Consider the following 22,150-nt stretch of genomic DNA (forward strand, 5'->3'; position numbering starts at 1 on the left):
AGTCAAAGCTTGGAGTTGAATTCTGGTCGGAGCCATGTCACTGTTGTGCTTGTAACACTTGACAAATGCCTCTGCTAATTCTTTCCAAGTTCAGACATGAATTCGTTCAAGTTGAGTGTACCATTCGAGGGATGTACCACTGAGGCTATCCTGAAATAAATGCATTAATAACTTGTCATTCTCAGCATAAGGAGCCATTTTGTTACAAAATGCTTTCACATGAGTCAACGGACAAGTGGTTCCCTTGTACTTCTCGAAGTTAGGGACTCTGAACTTAACAGGAATCTTGACACCGGGACTAGGCACAACCCATCAGCATCTAAATCGACGGAATCACAACCTTCTATAGCTTTCAACCTTTTCTCCAAGAGGTGGAACCTTTTGTCAGTTTCATTATTCGGGAACCTGAAGGCTTCAGGTTCTAAGTTGTTCTCATGATGTGCATTCTCCTGAGCAGGAATAGGAATTTCAACAACATTTCTGACATTTTGATTCACAAGACCTTCTCCCGGGGTGGGATTACCATCCGGAGCTGGCCTCTGAAGAACCTGTCTCAACTCTTCTTGTCTAAGAGCAAGGGTTTGAATAGCCTCCATACACTGACCCATGTTAGTCCCCATTTCTGTCCTCATCTCATTCAAGTTTTCACGGATTTGTTCCATGGCTAACTCTTGATTGTTGATCGGTGTCGAGAAGTCAGAATCGTACTTCTGCAGAGAAACCCAAATGAAGAGAAGGTTGAGAATAAGAGCTCCACATTTGATTACCTGTCATGAATGCATGTATGCATGAATGAATGCAATGTTATGCTCCCATCATTTCTAAGGAATCCCTATGTTTTGATTGATTTAGGAAGTCAGAGATGGAAAAGCTTAACACGAGGCTTAAAGATATGATTCCTTGGAAATGAAAGGAACATGTATGCTAGTTATTTTTTGTACATCATTTTTTGGAAAGTAAATATGCAATGATGCAAAGTGGTGGGGCTTGTTGCCTCCCACCGGGCATTCTGGACTGCCGGTAACACACATAGTACAAAGCCAAAGATTCGGCCCCAAATGATATACCACTCGGAACATAGAATGTCAATCCACGGAACCAAAACCCATGGAACATAGATTATCATTCGAACAAGAACCATAGTACCCCACGAACAGGAACCAATAGTACACTCGAACGAGAACAGCGGTAACCCACGAACAAGAACAGCGGTAACCCACGAACGAGAACAGCGGTCACCAACAATGTACCTGTTATATGATCATTGATTCCCGCCCCACTCACGGGTAAAATCTAGGCCAGGGTAAGGTCATGAAACGCAGTATACGGTCCGCCCGAAGGTAAGCATCATCACAGCGCGGATGCAGGTGACGATAATACCTCTGTTTGAAACCACTACTCTGCTCGTGGTCACATAATCCATCTCGAGACGTACACCTCGAGACAAACCATGCTCCCACTCTATCCTAGGGTTCCTATGGTTCACACATAGCCCGGGTATTGGGCCTTTTACCTCTTGTAACACCCACCCAACAAACAGAGATCCAGACAGTCCAGAATATGATGCAGAAAAGTAAAAGCGCACATAGAATGCAATGCAAACAGGTAAATATGCAAAGCAGTAAAGCACCCAAAGATAAACACACAAGCGCTAGGATCGACTCGCTAAGTCCGGACCCGCAATAGGTCGAGACGTCCCCAGCAGAGTCGCCAGCTGTCGCTACCCCGCGAAAATTAACAGAGTCGCCACTAACATATTTATCTTGAAAAGGAAGGGAATGCCAGCAAACAACGAAACAAAACAACGGTCTCACGACCAGAGAAAGAGGGTAAGGGAGTCGGTTACGCGGGGGGAAGTTATTAGCACCCCTCGCGCCCATCGTACTCGATGGTATCCACGCATGTGTCTAAATCTATGGGTGTGTAACAAATCTACGCTAATCTGGACTAAAATGAATGCAGAATGTAGGGAAAAGAAAGAATTATACTCGCACGGGCCCTACCCCCCGCCTACGTATCCGTTTTGCGGAATTAGAGGTACCGTAGCTCGGCTAACTAATTTCTATTTGTTTTGTGTTTTTTAGGTGAACGAGTTACATTCACACTCCGCTGCTCGACCTTTGGAGACTTATGCTTGGGAATGGAGCGGAAATAACAAGCTCTTATGCAAAGAAAATCAAAGAGTGTGGTTTGTGTTTTAAAGAATGCATGAGGAAGACCTAAGTTAAGGGGGGAAGCTTGCTACCTAATATTATCATACAAAGGGTACGAGTCTAAACTAAACTAGAAACCTATGGGGAAAGGCGAAAGCAAACAAAGAGCATACAAACGAGCATCCGCTCGTAAAGCAAACAAACCAACGGCACTGACCGAATGGTAGAAAGACGGTCCCGCCATAGCCAAGGGGAGCAACTCAACCCAAGTCAACCAAGCATTAGACCTCACGAAAATGATCGGACCATAGACAAGTGGAGCGATTCCCCCTCAGCAACCAAGCCGTCACAGATCGTAAAGGAAAACAGTGCGTGCGTACACCGAGCATCAACGTCGAGCGACGCGAGCTATGGGAAAGGCGGGGGTCCGGCTGCATGAACCCTTTTCCTGACATACTCGATAACATGATCTTGTGCAGGTTCAGAAGCGAGTCACGCGTAGCGTGCGCATACTGAACGGACTCGATGAGACTAGGCGGGGGTTGATTGCTAACTATTTCCGCATGCCTTCCATGAGGACTTAACGGAGTGCCATATAGGACTTATTACACTGTGACTCCCTGCCGCAAAGCACAAATGTAAACACACCAACAAAAACAGAGCCTCTTTCAAGGACTTGGCCAGATGCATGTCTAAGTCCTACTTCTCATGTTAAAGGATGATGTGAGAAAGCGATAAAGTGCGGGAAAGAATAAAATGAAACGGAATCAATACCAAACGGATGATGATCCGTAAACTAAAGCGAAGAGAGCAAGGAAACTAGGATCCCGCGAGCGAGCTAGCAAAGCAAAAGCAAATAGTCAGCACACCGATTATCCATGAAAGCACACAAAGTTCGACATGTGCGTCGAGTACAATCACAATACACCTGCAAGAGGAACAAGCAAACCAAACAAGCAGATATAAAGTAATAGCAACGTGTCTCCAATATGAGAACACAACACGGGTGAATGGATCGTGTCCCGCAAATGAAGCGGAACACTCGAGTAATAGGCGTCGATCGGTGACCATCCCAAAAGCCTTGCACACTAGCACACAAGTTAGAGATAACAATATATCGCAATCGGAATTGCGTTATTTGAATGATAAACGAACAATAAGGGAAAAGCAAAGAAAACCGATAAAATATCGACCAAAACCAAATTTGAACATCACCAATGGCTCCAGAAACATCGTTATACTCGAAAAACATTATTCACATGCATAAAAACTCGAAACGATGCGAGAGATACAGCAAAAAAGAAGTTGGAAAAAAAACTAAAAAAAAGCATGTAACCGGTTACATGAATCAGGTAACCGGTTACATCACTGGCAGTGACTATTTTTTGAGAAAACAGGGTCATGTAACCGGTTACATGAATCAGGTAACCGGTTACATCACTGGCAGTGACTATTTTTTGAGAAAAAAGGGGGCATGTAACCGGTTACATGAATCAGGTAACCGGTTACATCACTGGCAGTGACGTAACATGGTCAAAAACAAGTCATGTAACCGGTTCCATGAATCAGGTAACCGGTTACATCAACACCAGAAGTGAAAAATCAGCAAAATCAACATTCAAAAGCACTTCAATCATGCATCCAATAAGATATGTAACCAAGCACGAATTTGTACAGCATTATGAGTATCAAACAAACACAATTAGGCATCAATCCACATAGATTTCAAGTCATCATCAATAATCATCAAGCAACAAGTTCATGCAAGCATTATAACAAACACATAGTGCACCAAACTTGTATCAACATGCGATTGCAAGCAAAATTTCGATCTAACAACTTGAATCCAATATTTGATCATCAACAACATCAATTAAGCATAAACAATACCTAGATCTAACATTTAAATCATGTTAACATCAACAATTAAACACTTAATTCAAGGTTCAAAGGCTTACCGGATGAAGATCTAAACCGAAGTACGAACACGAACGCGACACGAACGCGAACACGACACGAACGCGACACGAACGCGAAAGCAAAATCCAAGGGGAGAGAGGGTGAGGCGCGCGAGCTAGTGAGGAGAGGGAGAAGAGATTCGAACTTCGATCTTTGATTCTTCAATCCATGTTGTTCTTTATTCTTGAAGAAAATTGATGAATATTGATGAAAATTTTATGTAATTTGTGGTTTTGATTCAAGAGAATTGAGAGAGAATTGAGAGAAAGTGTTTTTGATCTTTTTTGGTAAATTGAAATTATGAGAGTCCCTCCCTTTGATTTGTGAAGAGCAAAATGTTTATATATTATCAATGCGAAATGTCTAAATTGCCCTCGGTGCGTCTTATTTTGACTCGTTTTTAAGGAAACTCGGTTCGGCTCTGAATTTCTGAACGAAACCAACGTCCAATCGAAGATGACAAAAATTGTAGATCATAGCCGCGAGAATCGTCTCAATCCGATAAGCGATGAAGAAATTATGCGCGTTTGAATGACAAGAAACGCCGATTCATCTGGCGCGACTGTGCAGAATTTTGTGAGTACCGATCAAAGAACTCGATAAAACCCCATCTTCGGCTCAAAATCTGACCTGGCACGTGTGACGAAGAATCGAAGCTAACGAAGTTTACAAGAAGATGCTGCCGGAATGGACTTCATACGATAAAAATTGAAGAAGTTATGAATTTTCAAACTTGGCGTGACATACTCAAAAATACACTTTTTTACCGAAATAACACGACGATCCTCAAAATGCTGAGCATTTTCGGTGCATAATTAGACGATGGACTAAACATATGAAATCTTGATAATGATGGCACGAATCTCCAATTAAATTTTCAAGCGAATCCGACCGACGGATTAGGAGATATGAATTTTCCGAGATCCGAAACCCTACATTCAACACTCTTTTCTTTATGAAAAACCAAGTAATTTGCCAATTTTGACCACCTTCCTCAAAGAACTGGCTTCCGAGCCGAACACAAAAGTTTTAGATATCGTCGAAACGGTCTGGACAACACAGGAATTCATCTCATATCCTTTTCCAAACAGCACTTATAAATTTTCTCGCAATTACACTGTTTAAACTATTCTTCGCGTCGCACTTCCTTAAAACCACAAGAAATCTTTATTGTTCTTTTCTTCACTTTTGAACCACGAAATAAACATCATTATTAACCTATAGCTCAAATAAAGAGGGCAAATTTTGGGGTGCAACAGGTATCATTGAGAAGATTTTGGAGATTGATTATGTTATTTTCAAAGTGTCTTTATTTAAATACAAGTGGGTTCCCAATAATAATGATGTACAAACTAATGAGTTAGGATTCATACGGGTTGACCTTGGCAAGGAAACTTATATGACTCAACCATTCATCATGGCTACTCAAGCAAAACAAGTTTTTTTATAGGGTTTAATATATGCTACCCTTTGCTAAATAAGAGGGATTTGATATTCCCCCCTTAAAAAAATTGATTCTCCCCTTGAGAAACCTAGATTCCAAATTGTGTCCCCCCTCATGCTGACATGGCTAGGGAATATTCACACTTGGCATCCTTTATGTTGATGACTGTGTATTGGGTACTGAATGGGCCTATGGTTTTTGTTCATCCCTTCGTTTTTTTATTCTACCCCCTTAAAAACCTAGGGTTTCCATTGTTGACATTCACTCATTCAGCAGAATCATTAACGAAAATGACAATGAACTCGAGGAAGAAAAAAGTGATGGAGAAGAAGAAAAGTCAGGTAAAGACGAAGAAGAAGATGATGGCAAAGAAGAAGACGGTGTCGAGGAAGCAGAAAACGGAGAAGAAGAAGAAGACAGTCGAAGGGAATGCGCAATCTCCAGGCAGCGAAGGGAATAAAGAAGAGCTACATCACGAAGAAGACGCATAGGCATCGAAAACGCAAGAGGTATGTATCTCCAGGCAGTAAAGTTTGTGTTTTTTTATCCCAATAACAACAGTAGTGTAAAAATGTGTTTTTTATAATATTAGAACTTGCAGTTGTTCAATGTTGTTTTTAACCATGGAGGGGAATTTGTAAGAATGTTTGATGGGTTATGATATATGGAGGTGATGTTTCTAATTTAGTTAATGCGAAACACATTAAGAAGTGGTCAATGGTCGTTATTCATAACTTGTTGAATGGGTGGGAATATGGACAAAGATAGTTGAAATATATGAAAATTATTTGCAGATTAGGAGCAATGATGATTGTTATGATTTGGCTGCATATGCTTGTGCGAACCAAACATTAGGGGAATTGTTTTTGGGGCAACGTGTCATTGATTTAGAAGTATTAGTCAGGTGTCCTAGGTGTGTGAGTAAGGTTGTTGCGCTTGTTCTATATGATGATGAAGGAATTGAATGACTCAATGATAGTGAGGATGGACGAGCCACAACTCTTGCAGATGGGTTTGAAGTAATTGATGTGAAACCAGTTAATGATAATGTTAGTCTTGCTGGTTTCTTGAAATGTTCTAATAATAAGCAAAAGTTACAATCAGCTTTCCAAGTTTCCAACATGATAATTACAATGTCTCACAACCTAATTCCTAAATACATCAAAATCAAACAACATTACTTTAACTGGTACAACATTGTAATGAGAAACCAAGAGATCACAAGTGCTATCTTTAGCTTGAAATTGAGCTTTCTCTGAACTTCAACCTTCATATTTACTTTTTCTAACTTGTTAAATGTGATTTCCAATTTAACACCTGCAATCTCACAGTTTTTGCAACAATATTGAATTTTACTCCCTTTCATGCATTTTCCAACTTCATCATCCCACAAAAACAATTCACAACTATTATCCTTCTAAAACAACAAACAAAAATTACACATGTGAGCATTTGGTAAACATTAATTTATGATGTTAAACAACAATTATACAAGTTTTCTATAAAAAACAAACTTACCCCTGTGTTTCGACATTTCTACAATTTCCTGTTACGGTTTCGAACTGTGTTGAAAACCCACATCTTCATCGGAAGATCGCATCCACACCTTGGTAAACCTAGAAATCCACCGGAAGTTGAGGAAATGGAATCGTATGAGTTTCTTTCAGCCATGTTATCAGAAGATGAAAATGAGGATGAAGAACGTGAATTGGGATGAAGGAATCGATGGCGAGAGGGATGAAGTGGTATGAAGGAATCAAAAGAATGGGTGTTCGTTGGGTTGTAATGTCTACTGCAGGGGGTAGACTAAGAAAACGAATGGATGAACAAAAACCATAGGCCCAATCAGCATCCAATACACAATCATCAATATAAGGGATGCCAAGTGTGAAGATTACCTAGCCATGTCAGCATGAGGGGGGACACAATTTGGAATATGAGTTTCTCAGGAGGGAATCAATTTTTTTTAAGAGGGGGAGTATCAAATCTAGCTTATTTGGAAGGGGTATCATATATTAAACTCTTTTTTATATGACAGGCCCCTCAGACTTATCGAGGAGATGGTCATTTGTTCTCCAAGGAAAATACATTCCCCATAGTGATGAAATTTTTGATATTCCTTCCACGCCTTCTTACGGAACACAAGTACCTACTTCATATAAAGAAGTTGATAGAGATGATGTGCATGCTATTCGTAACGATAAGCAAGAAGGCATATGGGAAAATTAACAAGGATTTTATAATCTTCATTCATAATTTCTTGTTATAATTTCTTAGGTTAGTTACTAACAACTATTATTTTTTTTAAAATTACAGGTGTTTAAAATCAAGACACCAAGATATTATTATTTGATGTATTGATGTATACATTGTAGGCTGTTTTGTGCCATTTTTGTTTTGATGCAATATACAATTTTTTATTCTTAATGGAATCTTGTCATTGATGTAATACAATTTTAGGTCTAATTCAATTCACAAATGAGTGTATTGTTATTTCTAGTTTGAGACGATTTAGAAAAATTCAGGTTAAAAATTTGGGAATTCTTTACAATAAAAAAATAGGGTTAATACCACTTTCACCCCTGTAATATATGTGAACTTCGCTTACCCCATGGTAATATTTTTTTTAGTTTCCCCCTGTAATATTTTTTTTGTTTGGATTACCCCCCTAAGCGTGCAAATTTAACACCAAATCTGGGGGGAAAATCAAACAAAAAAATATTACAGGGGGTAAACTTTACACTTAGAGGGAAAAAAGCATAGTATTTTTATAATTCACGGGGGTGTTTAAAAAAAATTACAGGGGGGAAAAAGCGAATTTCGCCTATATTATATGGGGGTTTTGTATATTTAACCCAAAAAATATATTAAAAAAACAAATAATATTAGAATGGTTGTTATAAGTAGAATGCTATCTAAATAATAAAATCAAAGAAAGAAATTGCTGAGAATCGAACCCATGACCTATAAATAATTTCACAACGACTGTTTATCACAAACATTGTTATACGTGGCGCGCTACCTAGCTTATCACCACGGACACACGCCCATTATGAAAACTAACATACATACAATCACACGCAGCATAATAACGGACGTATAACCGTCATTATATGTGTTTTACAATCGTTGTCATATGTGTTTTATGTAGTAGTGACATCATTGAGGCAAGACCAAGGTATTCTAATGTTGGTCATGATAATCGAAAAGGTTAGGCTTGAGGAGGTGAATGGAAGGTGAAGAAAACTTAAAGAAGAAAGTTTTTTGACGAACATAGTATTTTTCGCCCGAGGTCTGAGCTTTTCTATCTAGCCAAAAAAAACTTTTGCTGAAAATTAGTTTGTATATTTTAAATAATTTTTTTTCTAAAACGATACATTTTAAAGTGTACATAATAAAAAAAAATCTTCATTACTTTCTATAATAGGACTATTCCGCACAAATTATTTAAATATAATTAATATTGTATGAAAAAATTATAAATCACTTCCTCTATCACAAATCTCAATATATAAAGAATTTTTTTGTCTTAATTTATATTTTTTAAATTGTTGTAACAAAAAATAAAATTAAATATAAATTCTATTTAATTTATTTTCTTAATTAAAATTATATTTATATTTTTTTTTATAAACTTTATTTATAACTAGTAGAATATCCGTGCTTCGCGGCACGTGAAGTTGCATAATAAATAATTGGATACAAATATGGTAGTTTTAATGTAAAAGTTGTGTACCTCTGTGATTTAGGTAACGACTTTAGGTACAATGTTGTTTGGTTCATGTTTTTTCCTATTTAGAATAAATGAATAAAGTAATTTTTTAAAGAACAAACTATAAAAATTTAACATATAGGTATTTAGATTAAATAAAACAAAGCAAAGGATTTTCAGTGTACGACAAATTGTTTGATAAACAAAAATGGCTTAAATGCATTTTTGGCTATAAGATAGCGAATTTTTTATTTTCGTCCTTGTAAGTTATTTTTTTGGTATAAGTTTTATATTTCACTTTCGCGTTCGTTTTAGTCCCTAAAATCAAAATCCGCAAGAAAATTTGCAGGAAACTTACGGATTTTCCTGCGAATTTTTGATTTAGGGACTAAACCTCAAACAAAAAGAAAGATATAGGAACTCAAACAAAAAAAACTTAACAGAGACGAAAATTAAAAACTCCCTAACTTACATGGACTAAAAATACATTTAAGCCAATAAAAATATATACAAAATAGCCATATAGGCCCACCTCAACAATAATGTGAACAATGTAAATACCATAAGAGAAACTATAAAAGCTTAATTCTAAAACTAAGAATCTCCATAATCTAGCTCGCTTAGATTTCTGTTTCCTCAACACGTAATCATCATTAAGTAAAACTTGTTGATTACAGATAAGGCATGGGAAAATAGTGAAATATGATACCATGTTCGTAATTGTAGATTGAAACTAAATAGAACCTATATGAAATATAAAGGAAAATTAATTTGACTGTGTCTGATCGATAAACTCTGATATCATATCAAAGTTTGACCTAACTCACTTTTATAAAACTGGTTGATAAAGTGAGAATTGTCACTGTATATAAACTATTTTCATGTTCTATGTCTAAGTTATGTGATACTTATGATATTCCTAACATAAAGAAATCTTAAGTGAACCATATTGTATAATGGCACATTCTATGTGCTATTTTATCCATTTTATGTAATGTAAGATGTTTGTATGTAAGTGTGCTTGTGAAACCAGGTAAGTGCAAATGCCTAATCAATATATTTCACAGCTTTAGAAATCATCTTCATACAAAAACAATACATTATATTGTTTGTGTGAATAAGAATTAGTTTGTTTTAGAATAAGAGAAACAAATCAGAAATTGATTTGTTCTCATCACATGTAACTATTTAGTGTAATTACCTGTATAGCCATGCAAATTTTATTTATACAAGAAATAATAATGAGAAAGACATGAAGCCAAGAATTATTGACATGGTATCAGTAGGTTTTCGATCAAACCTGTGAATTTTAGGTTAATCTTGACTTTATTCGGCGGCACCCCACAGGGTCGCTCTGGAAATCATCTCGGTAGATATCGGTTCTCGGTAATCTCTTATAAGTTGGTGATTATGATCTCTGATACTTACAGTCGTTTCTCAAATTCGTTCTTGGTAGTGCTCAGAAGTTTCAACTTCGTTGTTCCTCCTTGTTTGCAAATCGTATTCGGTTTGGTTGTGATATTGTTTCGGTGTTGGCAAGTATCGGTGTCGACAAGTATTCTTATTCGGTGTCAGCAAACATTTGGTAGGGCTTGCATGTTGGTTTTGTTTCATTAGTATTCTTAAGCATTTGGTAGGGCTGCAGTTTGTTACACTTTGTTTGCTTCTTGCCTTCAAGAAATAGTATTAAAAAAAAATTCATTGGTTGTTACGGGAAGGAGCTGCACCTCTGTTTTTTGTGTTCAAGTCTTTTCATTGCCAATATTTCTTCTATAACAATTAAGGAAGTTAAGTCATGTAAACTATATTTCCTATCACAACATTGTTTAAATCTGCTAGAATACAAACATGTTTCCATCATCCATGTTATCTATACCAAAAAAAAAAAGCAAAAGCAGTTCAGAATCATATTTAAACAGGTCCAGATGTTTGGAAAACATAAATAGAAGTGTAAAACCTGATTGGGTGCGTGTGATTCGAATCGTCTTGCATTGTAGGGGTGGCAAAACGGGCCGCCCGCCCCGCCCGCCGCCCGCCCCGCCTTATGCCCGCCAATAAACGAGCGGGGCGGGCATGCCCGCCAAGTAAAATGGGCATAAAATTCATGCCCGCCCCGCCAAGACGGCGGGTTGGCGGGCGGCGGGCTTACCCGCCTATTTTTATTTATATATTTTTTAATAGATTAATAGGCTTTTTTTTTACTTTTTAATTAAACTTTTCACTTACTTTTTAAACAATTTTTTATAAAAGTAATTTTTTAACAAATTTACTTAAAAAATATTACATATATTTATAAATAAATATATAAAATAAACCATCAAGAATTGAAATTACTAGAATTAACTAAAAAAAGAGTGAGTTTTGGAGGAGTAACGGGTTTTGGCGAGCGGCGGGCTTTGGTGGGGCGGGCATGGCGGGCGGCGGGTTTTGGCGGGGCGGGCTTTGGCGAGCGGCGAGCCTAAAATCCCAACCCAACCCGCCATTTTTTGGCGGGTGCGCGGGCGGCCCGGCGGGCCCCGGCCCGTTTTGCCACCCCTATTGCATTGTATATACATCATAAATGTATTAGTTGGATTTAAACTGAACGAAGTTTATAATATATATTACATCAAATCAACTACCTAACTAATAATAAAACATACCACCAAACACCCAAAATTACCCTTAATGAAAAAAATAATTACACTTACAAAAGCCCTTTATAGTAATTTGCTAAATCAAAGTTTTATTCCCACCAATCACATATCTCCATTCCTCCAAATGGCACTTTCTTTTCATATTCCTTTTCATTATTTCTTAATATACCTATTAACTATTGGGTTTTTCCATCCAACCTTTCAAAACCCAAAAACCTTTTCAAAAAACTTTTCCATTTCCCACACTTCTCTTTCTCTCCCTTGTCATATGCACGTTCTTCTCTCTCTCTCTTTCTTTCTTCTCTCACCCGCTTTCTCTCTTCCTTCAACATTCAAACCCTAAATTCATGGTCATCTTCTTTCTCCCTCATCTCCGCTTCTCCCCTTCTCCGATTCAAACCCTAAATCTCTGATTCTCCCCTTCTCTGTTTAAAGATATGTTGGAGGTTTGTGGCTTTATTAGTAATCGAGTTTTATAGTGTTTATCAGCAATAGATTTCGTTTTCCTTCTCCCTTTTGTATTCATAACAAATTTATTCATAACATATTTGTTGTTGTGTCCTTTTTGTAGTGTTCTGGCGAAAAAAATGGCGGAGGAAAGGATGGTTTCACGGTGGCTGCATTTTTCCAAGATCACAGGGACAATCCTTCTCGTCTATTTCTTTTAGTTGTCGTTTGATAGTATCATAATGTTTTTCTTTAACTTTAAATCTTCACTCTGTTAATGAATGATGATTTGTGTTTTCAGCTTCAAATGGAAACATTACATATCTGATTGGATGCCGACTTTCGGTTGGTGATGTGCTACTTTAACTGAGGTATTTTAAGATTCATCATGTACTATACACTGACCTTTTTCTTTTTATAAACTATAATATTTGTTCATGGCCTGATCTTTTTAATGGCTTTTATAATTTTGTATGTTTGGTAGGAGTGTTCATGGGTCGGTTTGGGTTGAATTTAACCAAAACCATAACCCAATCCGTACATGGTACACTGGTTTGGGTGAGGAAAAATAACCACCCACAATACTATTGGGTTGGTTTGGGTAAAACCACAAATTTATGGGTTGGATTGGGTTGGGTACTGGGTTACCCAATATTATTTTTCCTTATATAATTATTAATGATATGTTACATTTTTTCTTAATAAATAGCTTAATATATTAATGTTGTTCTTTTAAACATCAAATGTCAAAATGTATAATGAAATTTATCATAAACATATATTTGTAAAAACCAAAGTTACATTAGTAAAACCTAGAATTGCATAAAATACTTGCAATTTATTAGAATTAGCATCAAAATAATAAAAATGTGGCATCCTAAATAAGTTAAAATCATTACTTACTAAATAAAAGATGTTCAAAAAGTTGAAATTGAAGCAAGCAAAATTAAAAACATCAAAGTCATCACTTGTCAAATTACAAAAAAGAGAAAAAATATAGTCACTCAATAACCCATGGGTTTTGTGGGTTGGGTGTGGTTTTACCCATAACTCAATTATTTTGAATGGGTTTTCATTTTTGAAAACCGTATTCACCCAATAATCTGACCCAACCCACTTTTTTGGATCGGTTTGGGTGGGTTTTACTGGATTTATTGGGTTTATCCAACCCATGAACACCCCTAATGTTTGGCTTGATTTTTGAATTTAACTCTGTTTTAACAGCTTATTCCATGTGGTTGTTGTAAATCATGACAAGTTAATTAAGCTTACTAGACATCTTACGTGTTACATTTATTCCATTAGAAAAGTTATCAGAAAGAATCTAGATGTGGCTTCAAAGGTAGCTTTCTTTTGGTTCTTGTCGGTGTAAAGACCGTTAGCCTTTGAGTTCGGTGTCATTTCCGCCGCATCGCCGACATTGACACATTCAGGTACTCTAAACTTGTGTTTGCTGTAGACTGTTTGAATTAAATGGTGTCTCTATGTATGCTGCATAATTCCGATTTTCATCTATGACATGTTGTATGTGTCCTTTGATTTTGAAGCATAGTGAACAAGAGTGTTGATAATTGTTGCCGGTAATGATATGCAAAAACAAGGGTGGTAAAGACCGTTAGCTTGAGTTCGTTGTCATTTCTGCCGCATCACCGACATTAACACATTCAGGTACTCTAAACTTGTGTTTGCTTCAACAAAAGTTCTGTTATTTCTATTAACTATATTATGACTCATTTCTATCAAATTTTGTGCTAGGATTTGAAAGCTACTAAATTCACTTTATTTTTGTCTCCGTTGTAATATCTTAACTTTTATTTAAACTTCAAAATCGAAAAAATAAAATATCATCAAATTATTATGTGCACAAATGTGAAGTGATGTTGTAATGTTTAAACTAAAATGATGGAACTTGACCAAAGTAAATTGTGATTTTCATTTTTCCTTCGTATTGATCATTATATTTCTTTATTTTCTAAATGCACCTTAACTTCTTAAGTTTATGCAAGCAACAATGTTCTTAAGAATGATCTCAAGTCCCAAATTGTGGTACATATTTTGGATTTCTCATCTTGCATTTGCAATAAAAGGTGAGTTGCTAGGTTTGTTAAAATATGTACATGGATGCCTTTGCTAAATGCAGATTAAAAAAGAAGATAATATACTATTACTCAAAAACTTCTTTAGGTTGGTCATGGTTTATTATATTAGTGTATTACTAATCATAATCATCACTATTATCGTTTTGACTTGAAAGCTTATTGTATAATGTGATGCAATTGGCAATTGCAGCATTATAAGTAGCTTAAGGATTTGAGTATCAAAGATTTAATGGTGGAGAATGTGGAAGAAGAGGATCCTAACATGGCTGTGAATTTGTTAACTGTGGCTGGCACAGGTAATGCTGCTATTCTAGAGGAGCTTCTAAGAGCTGGTCCTGTCCAAGTACGCAAGATCCCAGGGTTCTATTTGACATATTACACTTTTGAATAAGTTCTGCACTGGACCCTTTGTGTTTAATAAATACAGATTCTGTTTCGAGACATTTGAATATTTTTGTTTGTTTTTAAGGGTGGTCTCTTAAGATAATATTGTTTTGAGTCCTTTAAAGCAGTATAATGCAGTTGTGTACTTGGTTGTTGATGTGTGTAGCAGTACTTTGAATGATATTTCTAAGTTAATCCAACTAAAGGAAATGCAGTGCTTTTCTAGAGTAAGGTTAGTAAAAAAAATTCTATTAAAGAAATCATTCATGGGAATTATAAAATAGGAACACTAATAAAAAGTTAGAAGACTGAATAGATTTATTAGAAATAAAAAGTTAGAACATTGTGATAAATCTATTTCCAAGTTTTTGACTTTTTAGTGTGTTTACATTTAGTTGTTGCTATAGTTTGGAGTTTCTTAAGTTTTTGAATGATTTCAAGAGGCCCTGATGTGATGTTGTACATCAAACCCTTCAAAAACCTTAAGCTTGTAAGTATATGCCAATGAATAGATTATGCTTTTAAGAAGAAAATGAAAATAGATGTTTGCAGTAGCCTTTTTTATTAAGTAGATTTATCTATTCTCCTTACATAAACAAAACAAAGATTTTTCAAAAGGCTTTTGAATTTTCAGAGTACGCAAAACTGCTCCTACCGCATTTGTGGCTTCTGCACTATGTTGCTATTCTACATAATCTTTAAGCTATTTGGTTCCAAATTCATGACAGTACTTTTGAGTCAAATGCATATAACATTAGATTGTTGTAGTAGTCTTTTTATAACTTAAGTTGTTGTAGTAGTTAAATAGGTAGAATATTGTAGTAGTTTTTTCATTTTAGTAGTTAAATACGTTTTTGTGACATCTATCTTTGTAATCTGTTTGTTTATTTGGATATGAATTTAATAAATTTAATTGATTATTAGTTTTATAAGTGTGCAATTAACAATATTCATTTGGTTATTTACATTTGAGTTTAATATGCGATTTATTCTAATGTTCAACTACAATTTTAACTCATGCAGTCATATAATTTTAATGGTCTATACATTGAATGAGATGTGGTTATGAATTTTGTGAGTGGGCAATTGATAATTTAAAATGAAAGAGGATTGCTGCACGAGTGGAGATAACCAATTTTGAGATCCAAGATACTGCTAAAAAAAATTATGAAGAAAATGTAAGTGAATCATTTAAATATCAGTGTAAACACTAAAGAAAAAAAAAACAGATCACCATAATTTGCACTTGCACTTGTATGTAATGTTAAAATGAATGAAATACTTTATGAAGTGTCACAATACACAACCAATTAGATTTAGGCAACAAAATATTTATAAATATTGTTCCTAATATGTATGAGTACGTGCAAAATAATTATCAGTAACAACCAAGTGGATCTAATATATTAAATTTTATTAGTGAAACTCACTATTTTTACGGGCCATTATCCCCATAATACTTTTCTTATGTGAATTTTATTACTGAAACTCATTGTTTTATACGAATCACTATCACCATAATACCTTTCTTATGTGAATTTTATCACTGAAAATCACTACTTTCACGGGTCGCCATCACCGTAATACCCTTTTGCCTATTGCAATTCCAAATTATTTTCTTTAAATAGCTGCTATATATAGCTTTATTACATCTATAATATGTTTTATGAAAATCTTAATTTAACATTTCTCATTCGAGTTTTTAAACTTCTTTTTATGCGTTTGTAATACATTATTTCATCTTAAGAATTGAGTTACCCGTGCGGACGCACGTGTCTTCTACTAGTTAGGACTAACATGTATATACAACAATAGAATGTATTAAACCATATGTTATTGTTATTAACAACAACCAACTAACTTTGCATTCAAACCTGGTTTCTATGTAGCATGTTTTCTTGAAAGACATCAACAAATCAGGTGCAACCATTTTTCCAATAGTAGAGATGGTTGACTTTTTGTGTCTAAAATGGAAAAAGTCAATATTTTTAGTGAGGCTTATATTATGACAACAAAAGTGATTAAAATAATAGTTAGGCCTTATATAATCACATTAACTAAAAATGGAAAATACAGAAAAAAATTATCCTTAAATATAATAGATTAACCATCAAAACTTTATTATGTTAAAAGATCAAAACTTTATTCTGTTAAAAGATGAATGAATAAGCTATCTACATTTATACAATTGAATCCTTTGCAATGAGTAAAAGAGGTTTGTTTAACGGGCCATAAATATTAACCTTTAATTGATAATAAAATAACATATAAATTCTAATAAATATATTTGATTAGAATGATATAGTGTGAGGTATCTTTTAAGCGTATGTGAAAGTTAAAAGAAATAATTATCGTGTTCAATATAAATAATCATGATTCTGTTTGTAAAAAAATACATACTTGATGTATCATAGATACAATAGTAGACAACAATGACACTAAGTGTTCATTTCAATGGAAGCATATACTTTTAGATTTATATCAGTTATTTATTAGTATTTTAACATTTTAATAGTTTCAACACAGACCATAACATACTAAGACATTTTTTTATTGACTTCAGCATTTTAGCAAGTATTATAGAATATTTAAACCAGAAAATAAAAAAAATAAAAATTTAAACCACAAAGATAACTTGGGTAACTGAAACCACAAAGCTGAAACTAGAAAAATAAAAAACTTAAACCATAAAGATAACATCAGAAATTGAAACCACAAAGGAAAAATCAGAAAAAGCTTGAACTGAAAACTTCTGAAACTCTCAGAAAAAGATGAAATCGAAAAAAGCTTAAACTAGGAAATAAAATCAGAACATGTAAAATCATAATGTTGTAGAAGAAAAAGGTTGCAGAAACCGGAATAAACATAAAGCATACAAGTATGTTGTTCATTACTTTGATTTTTTCTTGAAGAAGATCGAAAGGTTGAAGATGAAGATAAATGTGAAGAGGGGAGGGAAGAGAATCGATGTTGTAAGAAATCAGAGAAGAGAGGGAATGATTGAGAGAGAGAGAGAGAGAGAGAGAGAGAGAGAGAGAGAGAGAGAGAGAGAGAGAGGAAGAGAGAGAGAGAGAGAGAGAGAGAGAGAGAGAGAGAGAGAGAGAGAGAGGAGAGAGAGAGAGAGGAGAGAGGAGAGAGAGAGGATGAGAGAGGAGAGAGAGAGAGAGAGAGAGAGAGAGAGAGAGAGAGAGAGAGAGAGAGAGAGAGAGAGAGAATAGAAAAGTTAAATGAATTTTGACTTCACAAGAGAAGAGAAGTGAGAAAGTTGAAATATTTGTTGGGTTGGTTGAAAATATACGTGATGAAGACAGGGGCGGATCCAGACTTTATATATTAGTGGCTAAAAATAAAATAAATTATATTAAAAATAAGAAATAATATTATTTAAGGAAATACATTTATAATAAAATTCGTCTATCAAATATGAGATATTAGCAAATATAAAAGTGAAAGAGAAACCTGAGAGGTGGTGATAGTGTTTCAAAGACCGGACTAAACCTACCAGTCAAATCGAAAATCAGAAGGGTCATCGATCTGATTTGATTTTTAGATCGGATGAGATATTAAATCAATGGGAATCGGCCAGAATCGAACTAAACCGGTAGAAACCGACGAACCGACAATTTTAAAAAACTGACACATTAAATGCTTATTTTTTCTCAAACAAAACGATGTTATTTTGATTAAAATAATTTAAAAATTAAATAAAAATATAAGTAGACTTTATTCAAAATTTATTTTGATTTGTATTTTATATTATTTTGTTGTTTGTGGTAATTATGCTTAAAATTTAAATTTAAAGAATATATTTGTAAAATTATGATATTTTGAAATTTGATCGGTGTCGTGATTTTTATAGGGATCGAATCATTTGGTCGATAGATTTAATAATTATATAGTTTTGTTAGAGATATCGGTTTATTCAATTGAGTTATTAGATTTTTCAATTGAATTACTCAATTTAATCTGATTTAGTAATACAGTTCGATCAATTACTAAATAATTTGACTAATAAATCAGTGACCTCCCCTCATCCATTTGATGACTGATCTAATTTTTAAAATATAACTTGTAATGCTTTGGTCATACATTGGCACATGTTACAAAATTCAATTTTAGAAATTTGGTGTGGCTATAGCTACAGTGAGCCTATACATAGATATGTCCATGGTTGAAGAAGTTCCACATCGCTTAGTTTTGTGAAGGAAAAGGGAGTCCAAGGCTATATATAGGATTCAAGTTTTTCTTTACAAGATGCACCAGTCAAAAGTACTTTAAGCTTGTATTTGACTTTCTTTGTTCTCTTATGCTCTTGTATTAGAGTGTTGTGAGATATAGTTAAATATTTATTTTGGAAGGTGTGAGTGTACTGGGGGCCTGGGGTATTTGAGAGTATATTATTTGCTGTAACAATTTCCACATAGTGTTATTCTTTAATTGTCTATTGACAACGGTCGTGGTTTTTTCTCCGGTTTTACAGTTTTCACGTTATTTTGTATCAACACATCTTTGACTTGAACTATCCACAAGTCAAAAAATAATTCTTCCATCAATTTTTTCTAACCCAAAGTGTACAACGGAACTTGTGACTGCAGCTCAACAACTCTTTCACAGCACTGCCCTTCTTTTATGATATGGAACAACACTCTAATACCGGAGAAAAATAACAACACAAGAGATTAACGTGGAAACTCCAAAACCGGAGAAAAAATCATGACCGTTGTCAATAGACAACCAAAAAATAACACTATGTGAAAATTGTTACAACTCATACCCTCAAAAACCCCAGGCCCTCAGTACACTCACACCCTCCAAAACAAATATTTAACTACATCTCACAACACTCTAATACAAGAGCATAAGAGAAAAAAGAAAGTCAAATACAAGCTTAAAGTGCTTTTGACTGGTGCATCTTGTAAAGAAAAACTTGAATCCTATATATAGCCTTGGACTCCCTCTTCCTTCACAAAACTAAGCGATGTGGGACTTCTTCAACACGTATATTTTCAACCAACCCAACAATCTCCACCTTGATTGAAAATAATACGTAAGCTTTCATTATCTTTACCGACAATCATACTCCACCATAAAGAGTATCAACATGTATATTTTTAATCAATCTTAACAATATCCACCTTGATTAAAAATAATACATCAACTTTCATTGTCTTCACTGACAATTATACTCCACCATAAAGAGTATAGTCACTTGAAGCTACACCACTCCAAGAATTTTCACATTGTCTTAACCGACAATCATAGTTTTAAAAACTATCATACTCTCTCATGAAAAATAAATTTCACTTGAAGCTAAACCACTCTAAGAATTTTCACATGCCGAAAACTAGGTTGAAACTTTATGGTGCAACTTCCATGTTGGTAGGAAGCTCTTCAACCATCGACATAATCTTCCATCTTGTGTCATCTTGATTGTAACAACACATCTTTGACTTGAACTATCCACAAGTCAAAAAATAATTCTTCCATCAATTTTCTTTAACCCAAACTGCACAGCGGAACTTGTGACTGCAGCACAACAACTCTTTCGTAACATTGCCCTTCTTTTATGATGTGGAAGATCAAACAAAGCTGAAACCACATAGCATACTAAGAACTCCTATACCCGGATCGAACCAAAAGCTCTAATACCATTTGTTGGCACAACAATCGGAGGATGGTCGAGCGAGGAGCATTGTTAGTTTTTTTTGTGGGACTTTCCTTTTAGCAACACACCTTTGTGGGAGACACACCACTTGTCCACCTAAAACCTTAAGGTAATAGGTGAGTAGATTCTCCCACTTATAAATGCTCAAGTCACCACACTCTTGTCCAATGTGAGACTATTTCCTCTCTTACTCACACTTGCATTATTATTCTAACAATATTTTTGTTGAATTAGCTAATTACCAAAAGGAACATTATTAAGTGTAAATATAAAATTAGAAAAGGGTATTAAAAGGTTAATAGGAATTATTATATTGTAATTTTCTTTATAAATATGATTTTTTTCTATTAAATAAAGAAGAAAGAAGTCAGGGATGGAACCATGTTATGGAGAGAGTGGGCCGGTGCCCCCACTATATTTTGAATAATTGTTCAAATGTATCAGTACTTACACATGATGATGTATATACACACTCTGATTAATTATCTACTTAATCTAAATGTAAGGTTGTCATGATGACAACCTTTGGTACAACCCTAAACCTAATGCTGATATGTCATTCTAATATAACACAAATGCTGACATGTCAACCTCTTATAATTTCTCATATTAATTAAAATTATCATTATTTATAATTTATAATCATTCTTTGAATTATATTTAATAAATTAAAATGATTCTTACTATCACAATATTTAACTATTTTTATATAATATTTTGAAATAAATAGTTAAATTATTTTTTTAATTTTATCTTTTATGAGTTTATATTTTATTATTTGTTAAAAAATTCAAAGTATTGTTATATATGACTAATAATATTTTATTTAAATTAAAAATAAAATAATTATAATTAATTTAGTTAATAATTTGTATCTATTGAAATAAAAAAAATTATGAGTATTAAAAATCAATCTTTTATATCACTTTTTTTTTTCAAATTCTCCACATTTTCATTTTTGTATTACTAAATATATTTTATAATTTCATAAAAAAATGGAGGATTAAAATAAATTCTATACTATTATTTTTTAGTGGTATATGAATATTATATAATATTATTATTATCATAATTAATAATTAGATTATATTTTTAATAATTAATATTTATCTTAATCATAGTAGATGAATATTATATTATATTATTATTATTTTACTTTTTTTTATTACATGAGTATTATATTATAATTTATTGTTTATATTATTATTGTTAATAGTGATGGCAGAATATTATTATTATTATTATTATTATTATTGTTGTTGTTGTAATTATTTTAATTATAATTATAATTATTATGTTTATTTTTATTAGAATAATTTATAAAATATAAAAAGTAATTTAAAGCTTTATAGTATTTAATGATAATATAAGTTGTAAAATTTTAGCTACATTTAGAAAAATATAAAATATTTACTTGTATAAAATATTAAAAATAATTGGAAACTTAATATAGAATTATATATATATATATATATATATATATATATATATATATATATATATATATATATATATATATATATATATATATATATATATATATATATATATATATATATATATATATATGAGTTTAAAGGTAGTGCACTGACAGTGTAAACAAACTTTACACATACATCCAATCAAAATACTTACACTTGCCATGTCATAT

At 33.8% G+C, this 22,150-nt stretch overlaps 1 long non-coding RNA gene across 4 annotated transcripts; it reads left to right on the top strand.

Annotated features, from left to right (window-relative positions):
• The first annotated feature begins 12,119 nt into the window (after positions 1-12,119).
• LOC131607632 (uncharacterized) lies at positions 12,120-15,046 on the top strand. 4 transcript variants are annotated; one of them, XR_009285359.1, is made up of 5 exons: positions 12,120-12,350; positions 12,476-12,722; positions 13,576-13,784; positions 13,899-14,019; positions 14,641-15,046. It is a non-coding gene; the product is annotated as an uncharacterized LOC131607632 (long non-coding RNA). The 4 variants fall into 4 exon arrangements; XR_009285357.1 differs by having other exon boundaries at positions 13,657-13,784; XR_009285360.1 differs by having other exon boundaries at positions 13,657-13,784; positions 14,747-15,046.
• The last annotated feature ends 7,104 nt before the right edge of the window (positions 15,047-22,150 follow it).

This window comes from Vicia villosa, linkage group LG5, assembly GCF_029867415.1.
Source record: "Vicia villosa cultivar HV-30 ecotype Madison, WI linkage group LG5, Vvil1.0, whole genome shotgun sequence".
Taxonomy (NCBI): domain Eukaryota; kingdom Viridiplantae; phylum Streptophyta; class Magnoliopsida; order Fabales; family Fabaceae; genus Vicia; species Vicia villosa.